This window comes from Rhipicephalus microplus, chromosome X (genome assembly GCF_043290135.1).
Source record: "Rhipicephalus microplus isolate Deutch F79 chromosome X, USDA_Rmic, whole genome shotgun sequence".
Lineage (NCBI taxonomy): Eukaryota > Metazoa > Arthropoda > Arachnida > Ixodida > Ixodidae > Rhipicephalus > Rhipicephalus microplus.
In genome coordinates, this window is record NC_134710.1 from 91,695,404 (window position 1) to 91,718,472 (window position 23,069).

The 23,069-nt window shown below is 43.8% G+C and overlaps 1 protein-coding gene and 1 long non-coding RNA gene across 3 annotated transcripts in view; one reads left to right on the top strand and one right to left on the bottom strand.

The window, feature by feature from the left end:
• The window catches only part of zfh2 (Zn finger homeodomain 2), a 390,896-nt gene extending 376,570 nt beyond the window's left edge, over positions 1-14,326 (bottom strand). For both annotated transcript variants that reach the window (XM_075877275.1, XM_037427400.2), the window contains exon 1: positions 13,869-14,326. The gene's annotated coding sequence lies outside the window, so the exon portion shown is untranslated. The remainder of the gene's footprint in view (positions 1-13,868) is intronic.
• Positions 1,578-3,709, top strand: LOC142775654 (uncharacterized). The gene is made up of 2 exons (XR_012886894.1): positions 1,578-1,819; positions 3,415-3,709. It is a non-coding gene; the product is annotated as an uncharacterized LOC142775654 (long non-coding RNA).
• Positions 14,327-23,069: the final 8,743 nt, after the last annotated feature.

The following is a 23,069-nucleotide window of genomic DNA, read 5'->3' on the forward strand; positions in this document are numbered from 1 at the left end:
CAAAGCGGACCGAACGCCGAAACACGTGCAAAACAACGATAAAAAATGCCTAGACACGCCGTTCGTCCGCGAAGCAAGGGCGTCAAAGTCGATCAAGCACCGAAACACGTGCATAAGGAGCCCCCGCCCAGATATATCGGAGAAAAAAAAAAAAAAAAAAAAGCGGACCCAGACGCGCTTCTCATCAGCCATACACTTAGTAGCACGCTTCACCTTGTAGTTTGAGGGCAGAATGACAAATCTGCGCCATCTGCGCCCGCACGACAAGTGTGGCGCTAGTGTAGCAAACGATGTAAGTTACAAAGTAATTTTTATTCAGTGTTTATGTTGACTAGCACTAAATAAAAAATTACACTCAACTTTTTATATTTATTTATAAGTTTTAGTGTACCTCAGTTTTTTTTTATAATTGTATTAGGAGAATACACTGAAATTATTGCGCTGACGCCTGTGCTGCCACTGCTCGACGTTTTTTTTTTCGGCGCAACTAGGTTCGCGTTCGCACTACTTACTCATTTACATATGGTCTGTGGTTGGCGACCACATGGACGTGTGAGCTTGCGAGCTATGTTTTGATCGTGTGTGTGTGTCGCAGATTTGCGTTTATACTTATTCGTGATGAAGGTTAGTGTATATTTATCTTTATGGAGCGCGAAGTAGTTGTGGATTTTGCTGCTGGGTGGAACAAACACATCGTAAAGACGTCTTCAGCTATCTGCAAGCCTGTTCGCTCGTCGGACAAAGGACTGTGCATGCATCAGCGTGCAGGTGAGTGGCATTTGCAGCAACATTTAATGCTCTTACAATACATTGTTGAGTGGTTGCGCTATTGAAAGAGAAATGATTTGCTCTTATTCACCGTATCCATTGCTAGCCGTATCGGACTAAATTACCTCTATTACCGCCTGCATACTCTCTTGCTTCCCCTGTCACCACTGCAGTGCCAGTGTACTTTTGCAGTTAAAAGTTCATTTCCGCAACACTACCTCGCTTGAAAAAACATTGGGGCGGGGTTGTAGCTGCATTCATACTGGCACTTTTCTACCATTGGCTTTATGTAATGTTAACGGCTGAGTGTTGGGGCCTTGGGCCGCATTTTTTAGAGATGTAAAGTGTATGTAAATCAGTAAGGGAACAAATCATTGTCGCATCACTTCACTGGCATAGCCAGGCGGTTGCGCACAGAATTTTTTTAGGCCGGGCGTAGGGAGCCCAAATAGACGACCATATTCGCTTGCCCGGCCTATTCAGATAAGCGGACCCCCCCCCCCCCCCTCCCCGCACGCCTAAAAAAAAAAAAATCTGCCCACATCACTGCGTCACTTGCTTCACCTCTGCGCTGAACGTACTATTTTATAAGCGCACCATCAAGCGAGCAGTTTACATATTGACTGAACAATTGGAGGAGGAATGACCCAAATCTTTCAGATTTCTTTAGTGATGCAAAACCTTAGCAAAACTGAATATTGTAAAAGACAATCATAAATGCTGTATGTTCTCGTTAGCGCTGTCATTATTCTGCATTATGAAATCTTTATGCGCTGTGAAAACTTGGCATGCCGTTGAAGTCACATATCGAGGTTAATACCAATCGACGAAAATTTCGACAACCTCAATAACGCCGTTTGGGATTTGCCGCTGGCACATAATTAGGCTGATTCCCACTTGGCTGTTCTTAACCTGACTTCACTGCTACCAAATGAAACAATATTTGATGCATGTCTTTTACTTTTTTTTCAGGGATATGACACAAATTTGGTTATACTGCAGATAAAGATGCTCCCAACGATGCTAAAGTACAGAAAGCAAGTGAATTTTGGTAAGTGCAGACTTTTTGTACTACGTATATGAAAGCATCGCTTTTTAGGGGCAAACTGTGCATGTGTTGGCCAGAGAATAGTTCATTATGCCACATGGTTACACTGGCACTGACAATTCGACATGGCTCCGCTGGCCCGTGTGTGTGCTCACACTGTTACCGTTAAGATAAAATGTTTATGTTTTCATTGCAGGGATTGCTGTTTGTACTAAAAAGCCAACTGGCAAGATTTGTTTACGCTGGTACTCCTAGAAGTATGCTTTCCCTATTTACATGGATTTTGGCTTGCACAAAGCATAACACTTGGGCCTAGATTCACAAAGCTGTCCATGCGCAGGCCTTCATAACAGCGTTTCTTGACTTGCCTTTACCCTGTTTTCTGCAGATGTTTCGTGGGTTTAAAAGTGCCACAGCATGTTGACCTCCCCCACTCTGAAATATTCGCGTTCAAAGTTCCGCAAGAGTGGGCTTTACTTTCTTGTGCACCTCTTTGCTAGTCCAAGATACTGAAGTGTTATGCTCTTACTAGAGGTGGCAGTGTTTCTAATGTTTGTATTTCCATCACATTGACCAAGTATGCGATCTTGGCTTGACTGGCAGCACATCCTCAACAAATGTCTTTGTGGCACATGTAGAAGGCAGTACAAAATAAATAGGCAGACATTCACACCGGGAGCTAACGTCTAATAATGCTTTTTTTTTTGGAAACCATGGTGTGCTTATTCCAATTTGTCTAACAAGCAGTAACCTGTTTGGCTGTGAACCAACAAGACGTTGAACTAATAAAAGCTTCACATCTTGTTGCTCTCAAATATATATGTATTGGCAAGCTATCTGTGACACTGTCAAACAAAGAATCAGAATATCTGTGCATGCCTTAAGATATATTGCTTCGTTTACATATCTCGTGGCTGTGACTCGTCAACCGAGTGAACAAATGCACCCTAGTTTTCTAAATTTAAAGCATTTTTTGAAGGTAGCACGGTCTACATTTATTTGTCTATAGTTTTGTCCAGCCGTTTGCGTCAGGTACAAAGAAATATACTGAAGATTATCATGTAGCCTCTGCAAATGGTTGCTTTCAAGCAGGTTTTGCATGCTTGGCTTGTGCCTACAGGTATTGCACAATTCAAGACGCAGCAGCGTATGATAGAACAGTAGAATCAAGAGCAACTATGTGCACGAGCTTTTAACATGTATTTTAACATGAGCGGACAGTACGTGTTATTTGCCACACACATGACCTCATTTAGAATGCCCATTGGTGAATGGGCTCATAGAAATGTCACTCAGCTGTGTATAGGAAACAAGTTAACTGAACCTAAGGGTATCTTTAACTGCTACAAATATGCCTTGTTGAGGTGCTGCACATTTTCTTCCAGAATATTGCTGTCTGAGACATCATGTGAAGAGCGTCTACCACATCAGCATTTATATGGCTTGCCAAGTAACGTTTGGCCGAACCTTCCTTTTTTTCACATTTCGTTTTGCAGTAGACATCCTAGAATGTAAGCGCTGCTGCAGTGTTTGTGACTCATTGTTATGAATTTATTCTGCCATGTTTAACCTCACACTTCTATTTTTTTTTCTTGCAGCAATGAGATGCTTCACATATGCCTGCGGTGACGTTCTGCTGCGCTAGCCTGATGGAAACACCAGCTGCGAAACTTGAGTTCTTCAGAATTGGAGAAGTTGCCCTTCTCTCACCAATGATGACACAGACTGCCCAATGATAGAAATTCAAGATTGTTTTTCCACGGATGACGCAGAAAACCTTTGATGTATTATGGTGTTTGTTTAGTGCTGGCTGTGGTGTGGCGAAGTCTACTTTTACGTGTGGTCACACGTCGCCTCATAAAAAGAACAATAAAGCATTTATTTTCCTTTCAATATTGTCCACTTTTTGTGTTAGAAGCACCCAAGCAGTGCTCTTCCAAGGAGCTCTCGCCATGTGTTAAGCATGTGACAAGCATACTCGAGATAAATACTCATTTCCCCAAGGAGCAACTGGAAGCATGTGCAGTTGGTTTTCAGAGAGTAACTGCGAACACGTGGGAGAAACGGTAAAGAGTAACTGTTGCTCTTAGAAGAGCAACTGGTGGGAGTAATGGTTGGTCGGCAGGGAGCAACTGGTGGGAGTAACTGTTGGTCGTCAGGGAGGAACTGGAGGGAGTAACTGTTCATCCCCCGAAGGAGGAACTGAAAGGAGAGCAACGGTTCCTCCCTCTGCAGTTACTCCTTTTAGGAGAGTAATGGGAGTGGCAATGCAATTGCTCCCTGAAAGGAGCAACCCCTATACCCCTGTTGCTCCGTTTTGGCTTAGAGTGTACATGACAGCGTCGCGCTTGCGTACGTAATGTACGACGATGCATGTACGCTGCTTGGGTAAATGAGTACTGTATATACTCTTCTTCTCCGCTCATAATTGCAGCATATTTTCCGCAAGTCTCCCCGCCGTCTATAGAAACCCGGATCATACTGAAGCAGCTAGCATATAGTGCGCCTACAAGTTGGAATATACGGCTAATGAAAAATAAAAATATGCTGTAAAAAGAATTAACTTTCGCAATGTACAATAAATGCATAAATCCGAAGCTTCGACCTACGTTTATAGGGATACGCCATAGGAAAGCTTGCCGGAGCCTTCACGACAATGAATGCAGAGAACGTGCGCCGCTTTAGAGAGGTCAATACTGATGCACCCAAAAAGATTAGGACTGATAGTTCCTGGCGGACTTGTGGCACGCGTTCGCTCGATGTAAGTCGTGTGGTATGGATTTCACGTAACTTCTCAATTGCACCTTCACAGCGCTGGGCCATACATGCAAAACCAGAGCATAGGTCAAAGGTCCCTTCATTTCCATTTGCATGCGAAGCTCGAATAAGGTTATAAGCCACGGTTCGTGCAGTAGTACTGCGGAACCATTGCGATACTGAATGGCACCACTGATTATAAGATTGTCAAATAAAGCAAGCCTCTGCAGTCCTCCGAAAACAAAATATAAAAAGAGAAACAGTAAGAGAACAAGCATATAGAACAGTAAGGAATGTCACAGCGTTACCCCTGCCTTTAAGAGTAATTAGTTTGAGGTGAGTAGAATAAAACAATGCCCCTCCAAAAAACTTCGGCCAACATCAAAGGGAGGCATTGGGGCCGTGACATCAGTCGCAAAAAATAAGAAGTGAAAAAAAAAAGCAAAACAAAAAACGATTCTCACAAAAGCACGCACACGCACATGTGATCCATGTTGGAAGGTTTTAAAGAAAGTGCAAGCCATTTTAATGAGTCTAATTACCAGCACATCGCGAAAGTAAAAAAAAAAAACATTGTGCTCGTTTGTTACCTACGTGCGCAGACATTTAAAAAAGACAGCACAAAGGAACGCTAGCAAATATAACTAAGCTATGCTATAGCATGCATCTTGCTGAGACGTATCTACTGCACGCGACGATAAAAGACAATGATGTTAGAGGGGCCAAGCGACACTTTTTCGACTGCCTTATTCACCGGAAGGCGTGTAGCAATGATTGCTGAGACAAATGCAACAACAATGATGCAAATCGGTGCACGAAAAGCAAAGCTATGAGTCCTAAGTGTTCAAAAATCGAGCAGACGACGACGAGGAGCGTTCCGTTTCGCATTTCACTCGCCTACTGACGTCAAAGAGCGCTTCCAATCTCCGCGCACGTCTCATAAAGACATAACGGAAATGTCTGTTCATAGTGGCCTACACTCAGTACCTCGCTACCGCTCTTTTTGACAGAATCGTTAAGATGTTCACGACGAACCACGTGCGTTGGGTAGCAGCCGTTCCCACGCCAGCGTCCACCTCATGTCGCATTTTTGGCTCGCATTTTTGGCTCACGCGGCAAGCCTTTCGACCTTTACTTACACCAGCTGGCGTCCCTTAGCCGCGTTCCCCGACTCATTGTTCTGGAAATACATCGTTTAGAAACATAAATAATTTCTTTTCGAGAAAGTATGAGAAGGGTTTTCACTCTTTTTAGCATTCACTCGGACGGCTTAGCTACCACCATATGAATATTGTACGCTATTTGTCTCGTCAAGCCAATCGAAAACGAACGGCTTTCACCGTCACGTCACATAACATGACGTAACTGCCCGTAACAAAAGAATAGCCGATGTGTGTCGCCGTAGTCCGAAATCAAGGTAGCTTGTCCCCCAAATTAAAATTACAGCAGCTTCAATTTCGGCATTGCCCCTTGCGGTACGATATCGGCGCATCACAGCACCTGAAGAACCGATAAAAAAGACATGCTCGAAATGTGTCACAGGGCCCTTTTAAGTAAGCCACTATGTTCAACGCCACACAAAGGTGCAGAAAGCGAATAGCCAGCAGCGCTTGTCATGGCGCTGGACATTCCTTTTCTGCGTCATCACAAACCAGACAGCGTATGAAAGATGTCATGATAGAATTAAGTATTCAACAGGGATTGACAAGATATCAGAAACGTTTTTGTGCAGGGAATATTCTCACGAGAAGTGAAAAATTTACGCAAAGAAAAGTAAGGGAGCAGTAGAAACAGCATACTCAACGATCAAGAATCCACAATTTATGAAAGTAAAAGAAAAAATTTTGCAGTACAAAGAGATTAAGACGACCAATACGTTCACCGTCATGTTTCTGCACACCAACAACTGACAAAGTGAAAATGCATGTTACGAATTCAAGAAATATAACGGATTGCACACACAGACAACACAGCAGAAGACAGATTACTAAGCATGATATGCTCTCTAAAGCATGGAAACAGTATAACAGCTTTTCCAAGTCAGGTGAATGGTGACAACATGCTGAAGCATCGTTTGCGTTCATTGTATTCATACGGAGAGCACAATTATGACAGATAAGCTATACCTTAGGATGACGAAATATAACGAAGCACTGTATTAGACAATAGTTTACTACCAGATAAGACCCAGAAACCTTCTATAGTTCACAGAAAATAGCTCGCCCCACAAACAATCGCATCGTGAATGCAGTCAATGGCCCAGCGCTGGTTCCAGCGAAGTGAAAAATTCCAACCCAAATTTAAATATACATATATACCTTTCAAAAACTACATTTTATTTTTGCACTATAGGCTCACATAAATTCGGCAAGTTAGATGTGCGTGTTATGCAGCGCAGTTTATTTTCTGCCCACAAATAATTTTGAACAGCTTCGCTAGAACATCCGGTGCCATCTATACTTGCGCCGGATGTTCTTTTCCGCGTATTTGTTGTGCACGGATACGTGTTTTTTTGTTTTGTAGCGAAAATTACTGGAAGGTGTTTCAAGCAAAAGGGCATTTTCCGCCGAAGGAAGGATGTCGTGCTACCAATACATACCGCCAAAATTGTATTTTCTTTTCCTCCAGTCTTAGGTTTCGATGAACTCGAACAGCGTCGTCACAGGGATGTAATTGAAATCTCAACTCGTTCAAGAGCGATAACTAATCCTCGCTGTATAAGTGTTCGAATTCATTGTGCGGAGGTTGTTCGACGCGCTTACTAACGCGAATCAAAGAGTAAGACGATAGCGCATTAGCTGTCTGTCAACATCTCCGACTGTTTTTTTTTTTCCTCTCTCTTTAAATTCAGTATATACATCCCTCGGTTACCCCAAACAGATCATGAGGAATGATTGACCCGTTCACTAATTCTATTGTAGTGCTACTCATAGTATGCAGCCATGAGGCGGCAAGCAAGCGCGTAGGACCCTTGAATCTCTCGCAATTTTGAAGCTGAATAATTCAATGCAGATCGCTTTAGCACTAACGCAGAAAAGGCGACACTGAATACCAAAAATATGGCATTCTTGCGTCTTAAGCTTTCGTACAGGGTTGCCAAGTAGTGTGGGCAGGCAAGTGTGTGAGCAAAAATAATGAAAAATTACAAAAGGCCAAATTTGCCGTGTAGAAGTGAGCTAATATGCAGGTATATTCGGGATATTTCAAGAATACGAAGCCACAAGATTGAGTAATTTTTTTTTAAAACTCAGTTAGAGCGCTATCGTTGAAATAAAAATAATACACGTTTGGTGTGCACCACCACAGTGGCTAGAGTGCAATTCAGACTTCTATTGACCCCTTGTGCATTTCACTTTGGCAATGGCTGCTGAAGGGTGCCGAAGGGTTAAGCAGGCTTCTGCGGTGGCTTAGTGGTTGCGTTGTTTGTCCACGCCGCGGCGGTCACATTTCGAGGGAGACGCATTGCTTGAGATCCGTGTACTGCATGATTTAAGTGCACATTGAAGAACACCAGATAGTATAAATACTCTGAGCTCTCCACCATTGCGTCTCTTTTATCCCCAGTTTTTTTGGGCCGTTATGCCCCATCAATGAACTTAGCGTTTAACCAGTCTTCATCCAATTAAGCTTAACTTGTAACGTAAGAAACAGCATAGCTTAATGGGCGCTAGTAGTGTAGAAAGATACTTGTTAAGGCAGCATTGAACACAAGAGTGGTAAGATGACTGGCCATGTCACTGAGAAACTTTTGTACAGGCTTGCGAGGACGTCGAAAATCTTGAAATCACCTTATAAGAAATAAACGCTGCACTGCATACCAACGAAAGCATATGTCGAACGTGTCAGTCTTTGTGCATTTCTTGCACCATATAGAAAAACAACTTAATATAATGATACAGATGGAAGCAATTAAAGCAAACAGCAAAGGGAGGTTGACCAGACGATATACTTGACATCACAATCGCGTCATGGTACTAATTTGCAGCACGAAATAAAATATGATGATGCCTATAGGCTTTACTTTGACTCTAGTAGACCTTCAAATAATACTTTTCTAGTCTGAAGCGGTTTTTTTTTTGTCAAGGGGTGTTAAAATAGAGTGATATTGTGGTAAATACTCTCAAGAAAAGTGCGCCACTGTTGTCGGATATGGTTACGGTGGGCTTCTTGAGTAATTTCTTTAACGATGTCTTGTCTCACGTTAACATCTATCGCACGGACGACTTGTTAGAACCCTAACTAAATACAGAAAGTGTGTGTGTGTGTGTGTGTGTGTGTGTGTGTGTGTGTGTGTGTGTGTGTGTGTGTGTGTGTGTGTTGAGAGACAAAGAGAGAGAGAGAATAGAGGAAAGGCATAAAACAGGGAGGTTAACCAGACACTTGTCAGTTTGCTACCCTACACATGGTGAGAGAAAGGCGGCAAAAGAGTGACGCAGAAAGAATGAGTCCATTTGGTTCGCCATTCACATGCATGTCATAGTTCAGCGTATAGCTAGCTGCAGACGAGCACTTGAGTCAGCTGCAGCCACGTATATATCAGAAGGGTTCGTCAGGTGCAGTCCACCAAGATGTTTTCTTCCGTAAAGGCTGCTCGTTAAGTTTGCTGAAGACATTATGAAGATCTCTTCAACTTGCATAGCAACTTCACTAGCTAGACGCCAAGCGGGCAGCCTGTCTAAAGCACATAGCCTAAGCTCACGCAGCCGAGCTCCCATTTGGCATATTCACAAGCAGCAGTGATACCATGCACTCACATGCAAGGTTCTTGCGTCACAATCAGGCAAGTATACACCACACTCAAGTCTTTTCCATCAGTGTATCACGAGAATTAAGAAGACGACAAAATTTTAATTATTCAGCGCAAAGCGAGAGTTAGGCGTTCGCCTTTATCGTCTCTGATCGAGGTATTAACAACGACGCTCGTTGTGGCCTCACGAACTTCGGATATTATTTATGGCGAACACGTCACACTGTACGCTTTGTCATTAAAACAGTCGACATCGAACATTTTAAATGGTCGTTTGGCTTTTGTTTTGTTTTTGTTTTTTCTATTAGCCGCCACGCATTAGTTGACGATGACATTTGCTAAAGAGTAATGAAAAATTACACAGCCGCTTGATTTCGAACGTATAAGCGCACTCGCGAAAACGAGCGGTGTATGTGATCTATCGTTCTTTAGAGCCGCCCTAATACCACATGTATCAAACTATCCTTAAACCTGCGTTCACAATCTGTAAGGCAGCGTTTAAGCTTGGCATACATGCACGACATGCACCGTAGTCGCTGGAATATAGATAGCGCTATAACGAGTGAACATCATCAGCCGTGGAATGCAACGCTGCGAGAGAATTGGGGTGCTCATTGTAACTGAACCTGCGATGTAGTAGAGGCATATATATGGAGCTCAACAACAAAACACCCGGCGTTTGTGCCAAAAACCGAAATTTTGCATCCCAGCAGATCACACCAATCGTACACCATGGCCCATATTTGTATAGCTGCTCTTACAGTATTCGTAAAAGCAATCAGTGGATCGCTATGACAATGACATTAGCGAATGCGATCGACTTACGATAATGATAACAGTAATTCCGAATGACTGTCCCCCGCATTTCGGTTCTCGGCTGTTGACTCGAAGGTCACGGGTTCGACTCCGGTCGGGGCAGTCACGTTTCGATGGAGGCGAAATGACAGAGGCACTGCGCGACGTCATTGCACGCTAAAGAGCACACGTGGTCAAAACTTTCGGAGCGCTCCACAACGACATGCTTGATAATCACGTTAATCATATTATAGTTTCCGCCCGTAAATCCCAATATATTATTATAACTACGAACGAATGGCATACGCTCGTTGTTAAGTACACAATGGGTAAGTTTCTTCGGATCGGTTGAACATTTACAACGACTATGTAATTCCTTTCGAAGTTCTATTTATATTTTGTTACTATTTATCCCATATGTCTATATACTTTAGTAGTTACTACGCTGTTAATCACAAAACCAGGGTCATCCCTGATGTCATCGTCCTCTACTTAAATATCAAATGATAGTAAAAAAGAAAGTACCATAAATATGTTTCCTTCCCAGATACCGACTAAATTAAAGAAGTGCCAGGAAAACCCATACGTAATAAGAGCGCTAAGCTTAATTAACGATTACTCGTGTTTTCATAGGCGAGACCATCGAAAATGTGCACCTAACCTTCACCGATCTAATCATCAATGTACAACTATAACAACATAGAAAGGATCGTTGCAAAGCTCACCTTGCCAAGATTAAAAACACGGAAGAAAACAGGTCACGGAAAGCGTGAGGACACTGTGATTAAAAACGTCTCGCACGTGCGTTTAAGAAAGAACGAAAAAAAAGAGCGGACAACAAAACGGGTGATACACATGCAGCGCAGTCAGACAACCACACACGTTTTCAAACAACGACTGAAAATTTGAAATGCAAAAGAAACTCCGCAGCAGCAAAATCACGCGAAGCAGGAATACGTACCTCTCTACGACTTCGACAAATGACAATACCGTCGACTGTCGCGATTGGTTGACTGACGCTGTTTTCTTCACGAAGCTGATGAGGCAAACTACCATTCTTGGTTCGGCGTTATTGGTATACGCCGGATTTCAATGACTGGCAAACACAGCACTATCAAAGTGTTCACAAGCTGTGAATTCAATTACCAACAACGAAATACTAAACGTGGTAATGAGAGCGAAAACGCAAGTCTCTGTGACAATGCCACTGGTAGCCTTTAAGGAAGAGAGAGAGAGAGAGAAACAGCACCGAAACGAATCATCCCTACTGCGATGATGAAGAGGGTTCGAGCTTGTTTTCTAAATGATCTGACAGGTGCAAGTGACTCCTGGAGGGAGCACGCTGCACCACCATGCCTGCGTTCAAGAATCGTGGCCCTCTGCGGCGACGCAAGCAACTCGAAACAACTTGCGGCGGGCTTGCACACACGACCTATTTTTTCGCCTGACGAGTGAGCTGTGTTGAAGCACTGAGCTGTGCACAGCTGTCGTCTCCTTTTTCTTTTGTAACGCAATACGAATGGCACAAGCGATTATAGAAGGTGAAGTCTTATGAAATGAGGCGCCCGTCCACGTAATCTAGACGTTGAGGATTCTGCGTGTGCTCACATTTGTTCCGGTGCAGGATACGGCGCCTTTGGACCAAGGCGCCGAAAGGAAGCAGAACTGATCGGCCCAGTGGCTCGAATTGTACCGTAGATTGTATACAGCCTTTGGGAGGTCTGGCCAGAGTTCGCCAGTTCTAGCCACTGGCTTGTCAGACGCAGAAAGTTACAAAACTGAAGCCGTCGGGAGAAAACGAACTCTGCCCAGACTATCACCCCATAGGAATTATTCCGTGCGCTTCAGAAAGAAAACGAAACAAATTTGTACACAACACCAGCCTGGTGTGTAAACTTGCTGGAAGGTTGATTGGTGAGAGCGCTATGCAACAAACGAGTTATTCGGTAAGATTTTCTCCTTCTGCGTACGCCATATTTACATATAATCATTCTTCAAAAACTAATACACGAAAAATAGAAGGAAAAGTCCTTGAAACAACCATGAAGACACGAATTCGTGACAACGTTCGGTTTAACGTAGAACCCATCGTAATCCTATCGAACACGTTTGTATTTCACACACGAGAGATTGTTTAGTGAGCGTAGAATTCACTTATCCACTTCCAATCACGTACCTATTACAAGTAACGCACGTCGCACCGAGCCCTATGAAAACTTTACCGCACAGAGGTTTCTGTTTATTGTAGCCTGCGTGTTTACTTTCACGAAACGCTGAAAGTCGGCGCGCCATGGGCTTTTTTTTTTTTCTAATGCGGATATCTTAGAGTGACGATTCCTTAGCTTTGAAAGCAGACAATGACTTCTCAATAATGCAGAGCTGTGCGAAAAGCAAGAAGCGCAGGTGCCCCGCGAGAGCAACAAAAAGGCGAGGTATGTTGAGTTTTATTCATCTCGTCTAGAGAAAAAAAAAAAAGAAAGGCAGCCTATAAAACTTCAGTCGACGTCCAAACGTCCGTAACAACAGTCAAGTTAGGGAAGGACTGGAGACAATACAGCCGCATCGTTACAGCTCCTTCTAAGCAAAGTATGACTATTTGTCATCTGCTTGTTGTCCCTGAGCATGATACTGGACGGATCACGTAGTCCATATAAGCGCTCTTTTGAAGACTTTGGTTGATTGCGTTCCTTTAGGAGTGTTTTCGCGTTATATTTACGATCTGATGCCCTAGCTGTCTCGCTATAACAGGAAAAAAAAAGGAGAAAAGAAAGATATCAGTACGAGCTCGAACTGCTGAAGAGCTGTATTCCACAATGCCACTGACACCCCTTCCCCCACTCCCTTTTTTCCCCACGAATTTTCTTCCTGTTAACAGAGTACAGTGATTTCGCGTTGGATGTTCCCGAACTTCGCTGTAGAACACGAAGCTACACCTCTAAAGAACTGTGCAGAATTAACGCGAAAAAAAAAAAAAAGAAGTCACGGGCGAACGCTAGATGTGTGCATGAAAGTAGCACAGCAGTTTTTTTCAAGGCAGCGCTGCTTTGAACCCTTGCCGCAAATTGTACACAAAGTGACACTGAATTTACGTAGAGACGTGGAACTTTAATTTATTCAGTGTTACAATATCGATTATATTCAGTGCTGCGTTATCATTGATATAACGATGCAGTCAAGCTGAGTGTTAGTAATTGAGTGTCAGTCAAACTGGTTCTTACAGAACCGCGTGAAATGATTACATGGCATGAGTGGGGCGCCAAATATAGAAACTTGTTGACACCCCGAGCACGCAAGTAAATGAGAAGCCTTGCGGTCCACGTTGCACTGAGCTTTCTGAAATTATCCAACAAAGTGTCGAATGACCGTTGTTTTTGCTAGTCCAACCGCGATAAAAGCCACACAGTGAGCTTGACAGGAACTAAGAGAACAGGCTGTTTTCGTCGTTTAGGCGCGTCACAGCGCGTAGAGAACAAAAACAGCCTGTTCCGGCGCTATACGAGCCGCATTTTTAACGCCGCAGTCAAACAAAACAGGGTGACTGTTTTGCTTTTGATGCCATTTGGCGAGGTCACACTGCGCGCGCCACACACCTGAGTCGCTCTCTCTCCGCAAAGCAACTACGACGTGGTGACAAGCGTTCGGATTACTCGCGAGCAAATATTAAAAAAAACAACGAGAAAACAACAAAGGGGAAAAAAGAAGAAGAGAGAAAGATGCGCTGTTACGGCTCCACAGCTGATCGGCTATACTTACGCCTCGTGGACAGAACTGGCGCGGGCCGGCTGTCAGAAGAAGCGTGGGAGAGGTTAGTCCAGCCGAGGTTCCGGCACGCCGGCGCCAATGTACACGTGGCAGACAAAAAAGACGCGCTCTGTTTGGGTCACAATCCGTCGACCAGGCGAGCACGCGCGCCGAGACCGAAACCAAAACTGCACAGCGTCGACGAAGAGGATGGCCTTGCGCAAAACGACGGAGGAGTGGCTGCTGCACGCGCGCACACTGTATCTTCAGAGGCCGGCCGAAGAGAGTGCCGAGCCCGGGGCGTCGGCGATGCAAGTCTGGAGGCACAGCTGCTGGGCGAGCCCGTGACAGGCCAGCCTGTGTCACCGAGAGCGGCAGACTCCTCGGGAGAAGCGGGCGACACGTGCGCGCGATCGTCGGGCGAAGTTGGCCGCTCGCAGGCGCGACTCTTCACGTCGATCGCCGGGGGGTGAGTGCGTGCGCCGCACGGCGTAGCGTCGCGGTGGCGCTCCGGTCCGCACGCGCTGCGCAGGCGCGCTGCGCTCGCCCGCGCATTTCATTAACACGCAACGGGGTGGGCGGGCTGCTCTGCATAATCACCGCTGGCCGGATTTAATTAGGACCACGCCGCGTTGTCTGTAGAGAGGGAAATTTCGCCACGACCCGCGAACGTCGTCACCCGACTGCGAGAGCCACCGGTCAAGCGCGAACGCCACCCCGACAACCCTGTATGGCCCGTCTCGCGGCTTCTTGAAGAAAAAAAAAATGAACAAAAGCGTGGACAAATTTTTAGCCCCAATGATTTTACGCTGTTATGGCGTTCATTTGAAGCTTGACAACATACTCTTTGTTTGCCCGACTATTTATGTCAATGGAGACAGCTGGGTCTCGAAAAAAAAATGATGAAAAAATGTCTTGTATTCCTTCAACTAGAAAGTTTCACTCTATTGCTCCCTTTTTTAAGTTTGTGCATCGAAAGAAAAGTTTTCGCCTCCACATCTTTCATAGATAGCAATAGTGGCAACGAAAGCATTTATTTTGAATAATAATAATAATAATAATAATAATAATAATAATAATAATAATAATAATAATAATAATAATAATAATAATAATAATAATAATAATAATAATAATAATAATAATGACAATAATAATAAATTCACATCATAAACAAAGTTTAAAGCTACGTGTGTGTGCATATTACCTTAGAGACGCGTAGCGGTTACTTCACTGTATATTTCACGAAATGATTATTTGTGGGTACTATGCAACTGTATTTGCAGTAGACACTTTACAGAGAATTCGCAGGGGTCAATGCCACATGACAGAGACGTTCACTTGCAGTATAGTTGAATTATCTATCGAGTAGCAAAGCATGACAAGCGGATTAGACCGCCACAAAAATGGGGGGGGGGGGGGGGGTTCGAGAGATTTCTCTATTCATCATTAACAAATTAGGCGAGCCACCTGTAATGAAATCTGGTTATCAAACTACGCACTACGATACGTATCTACCTTGTGGGCCAGGTGTTGTGGAAAGGGTCCTTTTATTGTGGGGAAAGATATGTTGGACAGAGAAGTTGTATCAACGTAAGGCAGGAACATGGAGAGCATGCAAAGAGGGAAAGCTGCTGGTGAGGATCAGGTAACAGCAGATCTGCTGAAAGATGGAGGACAGATTGTGTTAGAAAAACTAGCCATCCTGTTTACGAGGTGTCTCCTGACGGGAAGAGTACCAGAGTCTTGGAAGAACGCTAACATCATCTTAATACATAAGAAAGGAGATGACAAGGACTTGAAGAATTACAGGCCACTCAGCTTGCTCTTTGTAGTAAACAAGCTATTTACAAAGGCAATTGCTAACAGAGTAAAGAAAACATTAGGATTCAATCAACCAAAGGAACAAGCAGGATTTCGAACAGGCTACTCAACAATTGACCACATTCATACTATCAATCAGGTAATAGAGAAATGCTCAGAATATCAACCACTATACATAGCCTTCATAGATTAAGAAAGACGTTTGATTGAGTAGAAATATCAACCGTCATGCAGACACTGCGGAATCAGGGCGTGGATGAAGTATATATAAACATTCCGGAAGAAATCTACAGGGGATCAACTGCTACCACAGTGCTTCATAAAGAGAGCACAAATCAAGAAGGGTGTGAGGCAGGGGGACACAATCTCCCCAATGCTATTTACCGCGTGCTTACACGAGGTTTTCAGAAGCCCAGAATGGGAACAGTTAGGGATAAGAGTTAATGGAGAGTATCTTAGTAACCTGCGCTTCGCCGATGACATTGCATTGCTGAGTAACTCAGGGGGCGAATTGCAACTCATGATTACGGAGTTAGACAAGGAGAGCAGAAAGGTAGGTCTTAAAATTAATCAGCAGAAAACGATAGTAATGTTCAACAACCTCGGAAAAGAGCAGCGCTTCGAGATAGGTAATAGTGCACTTCAAGTTGTAAAAGACTATGTCTACTTAGGGCAGGCAATAACCGCAGAGCCAAACCACGAGATTGAAGTAACTAGAAGAATAAGAATGGGGTGAAGAACATTCGGCAAGCACTCTCAAATTATGACAAGTAGATTTCCACTATCCCCCAAGAGGAAGGTATATAACAGCTGTATCTTGCCGGTACTTAGCTACGGAGCAGAACCCTGGAGACTTACAAAGAGGGTTCAGCTTAAATTGAGGACGACACAGCCAGCAATGGAAAGAAAAATGGTAGGTGTAACCTTAAGAGACAAGAAGAGAGTAGAGTGGATTAGGGGACAAACGGGGGTCAAGGATATCATAGATGGAATAAAGAAGAGGAAATGGACATGGACCGGGCATGTAGCGCGTAGACAGGATATTCGCTGGTCATTAAGGGTAACTAACTGGATTTGCAGAGAAGGGAAGCGGGTTAGGGGGAGACAGAAGGTTAGGTGGACAGATGGGATTAAAAAGTTTGCGGGTATAAATTGGCAGCAGCAAGCACAGGACTAACTGGCGGAACATGGGAGAGGCCTTTTTTCTGCAGTGGACGTAGTCAGGCTAATGATGATGATGATGATGATGATGATGATGATGAAGGCAGGAACAGCACCGATATTTCGCTCTCCTCTTCAAGCCCCACGTCATACTGTTTGGCAAGTAATTAAATTACTCTTTCGTGCGGTTGCAGTCTAGGCTTTATTGACACTGCTGTCCCTCCATAAGAACGCATTGACATTTCACAACCACGTGGCAAAGCTTTCCACATTTCCACATTAAAAGACGAACGCGTAAGCAAGGCGTATAAAAGCCTTGAACCTTAATAATTCGACTTATAAACACCTGCGTAGGTGTCGTTTTCATTTCTCTATTACCCCATGTCGCGTCCCTCCTTTTTTTTTTGACCCGGTTGCTTAACACTTGTGGAAAATTTTGCGCGGCCGATACAAGGTGCATATAAAAAGGATATTATGATCTTTATTGTCATCTTGAGTACAACACAGATAACAGGCCTGTCGAAGCCAGACGGTGGCTTGGATGACTAGGGCCAGCATATCGTCAAACGACAGATGACATAATTTAACATTAGAGAGCTTGCAACGTAAAATGATAAGGAAAAGAAAACATGTAACTCTTTTACACAACACGTTACGGGATCGAATCGCGGCTGCGGCGGCATTTTCGACGGAGGCGAAAATGCTGTAGGCCCATGTGCTTAGATTAAGGCGGCGCACATTACAGAATACCAGGTGATCGAAATTTTCGGAGCCCTTCACTTCGGCACCTCTCATAATCCTATCGTGGTTTTGGGACGTTACACTCCACGAATGAAATGAATGATGAATCTTTTGCACTATACCTGAACACAATGAAATGCAAGGATAAAACTAGCCGAAGGAATACTACCTGAACAGGAGAATGTTAAGATAAGAATTGAGCAATCTTTCAACATGTTATACCCGCATGAAAGAGGGTACAAAAATAGTGTTGCGATGATAGTGGAGCAATAAAGGGATTTTAGGACACTTTGTAAATTGAGTTTCGTCGTTACAAACAAAACACTGTCGGGGAGGTCATTAAAAACAGAAGGAACGTAGACTTTTCTTATAGCTTTGTCATATCCCGTTTTGACGAATGGTACAAAAAAGCGGGAAGTTTTTTTTTTTAATATATAAGGGACAATGCACTCTTTGTTAAACTCAGATTTTCAGACATGCCGTAATACCACAGTTTGAATGAATGACGACTTGAAAAATGGCAGGTGAATGAAAGAAAATAAATTTTTATTGTTGGTTGAGGTACGAATATACACAATGCATTTCAACACGTTTTTCAAAACGTTATTAATCCTATACTGCAATAGCGAAGAACAGAAAGAACATAGTATGACGCCATAACGATATAATGATATTGGTATATAAATGATAATAATGATATCTATATCGATACGTAATAACAGCAATATTAATAGAATAGCATAAGTGATATTAATAATCATATTAAATCAATAGGATTCCCAAGGCCCTTGAAGGGCTCGGGTGGGCCGAGTTTGCTGGCAGTGCCCATTGTCTTGCAGAAGGTCGAAAACACCCGCTTCTTATCAACACGTACTGGGATTTGGGGCGAATTTCTTGGTCTGTCAAAACACTTGGCTCGGTCAGGTTTGTCGTTACTGGTCCAAGACTTGTAGTCAGTCAGAGGTACTTGTTCGCCAGAGCTGGTGCATCTTGTTTGGCATCCTAGACGAGCAAATCCCATATTCTCAGATGCATTGGTGATGCCTGGTGTGTCAGAAGTATTTCGTACGCTAAGTGCGTCCACCGCGTCGCCAAGCCACGAGATGCTATTGATTGGCTGAGCCACCTTTTTTCCCGCGAGTGTGTCAGCCGGCTCAGACGGCACACGACGGTCTTCGGTTTGCGTGGCGAAACGGGTTCACACTCGCGTTGGTAAAGAAGGTCTGCAGGAGCGACGTGGCAGCATTCACGATGGTTTCGTTCATTCCACAGATGCGAAGTGACCCCACGTCAACGGGGTAGCTCTTTTCCCATTCGCCCGTATCGGCATCAGCCGCAGTCGAAGGCGCCTTGGGTTGTGCAGCGAGGTCCGTGGTTGTCTCGGGCTTGTCGGTTGGTGGACGCTGCTCCCTCGGCTGCACCTGCCGTAACAAGCGCTCCCCTTTCATCGCCGAAGCCTCGCCAAAATTTTCGCACTCAGCGTACTTGAACTGTGCGTACCCGGTACTGTAGTACTCGTGGAGCGCCCCGTCGACCTTGGACCGCGTGGCGTGCAGTTGCAGCGCATCCAACAGCCTCAGCCGATCGAGGGTGCCGAGTCGGTCGTCCCTGGACGCGCTGTGGAAAACGGCGAAGCGGCGATCCAGCAGTCTGCCTGACCGGCGGGTCGAATGCACTCACTTGGCGTCCACTTTTCGCCGCGTTATGCTCGTGGCTACGTCACTGTGGCCATTAGATACACGTGTCAGTTGCCCCTCGTTATTGGATCATTGCCCCGGTGCTATACATCAGAGGTACCATTATGGTGAAACGCACAGTATTTGTTCATATGAAATTATTATTTTTGTTATTACTAATTATTATTATTAATATACTGATATTCTCAAATCGTTTTGGCGTGATATTATGTGTGCTTTCTGTTCTGCACAAAGGCAGTGTAGGATTCATAACATTTTGAAAAACATGTTGAAATTCATTGTCCTCAGTCCGCGTATCTGTGCAAATATATATATATATATATATATATATATATATATATATATATATATATATATATATATATATATATATATATATATGCTTTCTGTGAATGTGAATGAAAGTTCAGTGTTGAGTTCGGCGTTTGTGTTTCGTGTGCTCTTTAGTCTTATCGTCTTGCTACGTGGCGCCGTTCTGTGATTATTTATGGAACAATTGTCCTTGTAATAAAAGGAACACAATATAAAAAAGTTCTGGGCATATTATTTCTAATGCGAGGTCTCTGTATACTGAGTAGTCTTTTTGTGGCAATTTGTTACGTTCGTTGGCCGATCATTTGATACACACAAAAACGTGCACACGTTTAAAGAAAGAGACCTCGGAAATTTGAATGAAATAGGGTGATTACTGATTACTCGTGCTTCCCGTCGCACTATCAGCCACACGCCGAGATCTCAGTGCGCTGTAAATCGTGCCTCTCGATCAGCGATTCGAACTAGACAGCCCGTGACCGGATCTGACTGGTTAAATTACATGCTAATTCTGTTAAAGAAACAAGTACACATCCTTCGTGCTCCAACTTACACTAAAACCTCGTTAATTCAAAGTGAATTGAGCCGCGAGATATCTTCGAATTAAGCAGGAGAAAAAAAAAAACACTCGCCTGTCTGGAAAAATAGTCGCAGGCTTCTTGCTTCCTAACAACACATCCACTCCTTCCACGACACACCTGTCAGCTTTAGTGTCCGCAGCTTGCTTTAAGATGGATCTAACGAACAGAGGAAACAATACACGAAATTCACTAATAGGTCAACTACACGTTATTGAATAACAAGTTCAATGGTGTACTCAGGAAGTTCTCTGTATTGGCTAACAATGCAGTTGTTAATCTTCTCATCAATTTCTTATCGCCTACGCATATTCGAGCCATGACAGTGGCCGTACGGGCACTTCCAAAGACAAAGGGTGACCTGTATAGCATTAATGAAGTCGAGAGTCACAAAATGTTGCCTCTCGTACAAGATGAAGAGGGCTCATTTACGCAGTTGTGCACTTGGCTTGAGTTAATGTTCTGAGATATGATTAGAATCCAATACGACTTTCTTTCCTGACTAAAGCAGCCCCAGCAGCGGATGTTATGCACCTGTCAAGAGAAACAAATGCTGGCACGTAGCCTCGACAATAGTTACTTGTGCAGCCGGCATCCTTTTCGTTGAAAAGGCATATTACTGCCTTACCAATGATACAGGCACTCCTGACGCAGTTTTGCCGTCGACGTCGCCATCGTTGTGAGGTTTCGCATAAAGCGAGTGAAAGCGTGCGAATGCAGGCGATGAATGCTGCCCAAGCGAGGAGCAAAGGCACCGGTCGTCTTCCGTAGCGCGAAAGAATTTCGAGGTGTGGTCCCGCAGTTGGCGGGGATCTGTGGCTCCGGCAAGAACAGCATACCTTTATCAACCTGGCGCGGTCGCGCATGGCGTATATCAAGGGAGATCAACAGGTGGCTTATAACTTTGTACATGCTCTGTTCTCGCCCCTCAGCTTGGTTGAAGCGATAGGTAGCGCGAAGGTTGCTTCTCTCTTTGTGGCAACTGCGTTTCCTTACACCAAAGTGTTGTTGAGTCACGCCAGACCGGAGGCTGAAGGAGCTTGCTGGTAGCTTTACTGTGTATGACGTTTCAATTTGCTGCTGTCATATTGATTGCTTCGCCTTTAAGGGTAATAAACTGATTCTTTTTTTTTTTACCTCGAAGCTGTTAAGCCTTACGTCATGCGTGGCACAGCCGACAGAAATTCATCATCGCGAACCAGCCTGCGCTCTCTTCGACCTCGTCTTTCTATTCATCCTTTTTATCTCCTAAACACGCGCTGATTTTTCTGGCGTAGGATGCAATGACTCTGATGAACGAGATAGCGAGTACACAAAGATAAAAGGATAGAAAAAAGAAAGAAACATTGATAAATACAGATTGAAAGAGAGAGAGAGAGAAAGGGAAGTAGAGAAAGAAATTTAAGAAGAGTGAGAATTAGTAAGAAAAGGATAGAGAAAAAAGCGGTCACAAAAATAAACAAGCATAAAAACAAACTAAACAGAAAAGGCAAAGAGAAAGAGAGGCAGAAAGAGAAATAAGGAAGGCCGCCCTGCTCCACACTTCCTCCCCGCTATAGGCACTGTACTTGTGCAATGTCGTTGAATTTTGTTCAGCGAGAAACATGATAAAAGTAAGCTTTTTCGGTAAGCATCAAAATTCGTAGTTGTGTGAGACGAGTGTGTTTTATTAAATTTTGTTCACTAGGTCTCCTGGATACTCAAATGCATAACACAAACATTAAAACTAAATAGAGATCTGAGAGCCATAATACCTGTGATTCGAGGCAGCAATCACGGTCTTCACGCCTCCGATGAGAATATATTTATTTATTTGTTTATTTATTGGCTTTTCTAAATATAGAATTCGATCTCATTGGGCCAGAGCTATAGCCACGTAGTGAGTAACTCCAGTATCAGAAGTATACAGGTTGTCTCAAATATCACGGATCACAATTAAAAAAAAAACAAGGAACGTCATTACGTGAAGCACACATATATTATTCTCAGTACACTGTAGTAGCAACTACTCATTTTCTCGTTCATGAGGGCTAGTTTTTTTCTCACTTCTAATTATGTTTCTAACGAGAGAAATGTTTTCCTAATCATTAAGATCTCAGTGAGGCATATGTAGGCATGTTGAAAGGACATATAAATTCGATATCTTTAGGAGTGTACTAATTAAGTGCTCATTTTCCCGGCTTATACAGAAAGCGCACGAAATATGAAAAATAACACTTTACTACGCCCCCCCCCCCCCCATAAGGTTCATTAACAAAAAAAAAAAGGTGAGCATTGAATTAGTACGCTGTCGCAAATAGCGTCATTAGATGCCATCTGATAATGACTGAATATGCCTCACTGACATTTTAGTGATTAGTTGAGTACTTGTCGAGTTAGAAACATAACTAGAATAAATACCTAAACTTTATTAACAAAAATTATTAGTGGCCACTACAGTATACTGGGAACAATGTACCCTGGGTGTGTTTGGCGTAACGACATTTCTCCTTTTTAAACTCTTGTAGCGTGATATTTGCGACACCTTGTATATGAAAGGTGCTTCTCGCATGATGCCACGAGGTTCAATGATTACGGCCGAGTAGGCCTCTTCGCCAGCCGCCTGAGCAGCATCGACAAAAGCGCACTTGGCCTCGAGAAGCAGAGCCGGGACTCCAGGATTCTTCTTGCACACATTGAAGACCGGAAGCATGTTCCTTGGGAGTGGACTCACGGTTATATCATCTTTCACCTCGTTGCCTATATTCCGTCAGTTATCTGTGACCCTCTTCGTCACATTGAACCTGGCGCCACTGCGATCGTGGGGAGCTGTCGAAAATATCACGTGTCTGGCAGGCAGCATTGCCTGTGTTGTGGTGCTCGTCGGTGGTTTTGTCCATGCCGTGGCTTCGTATGATTAG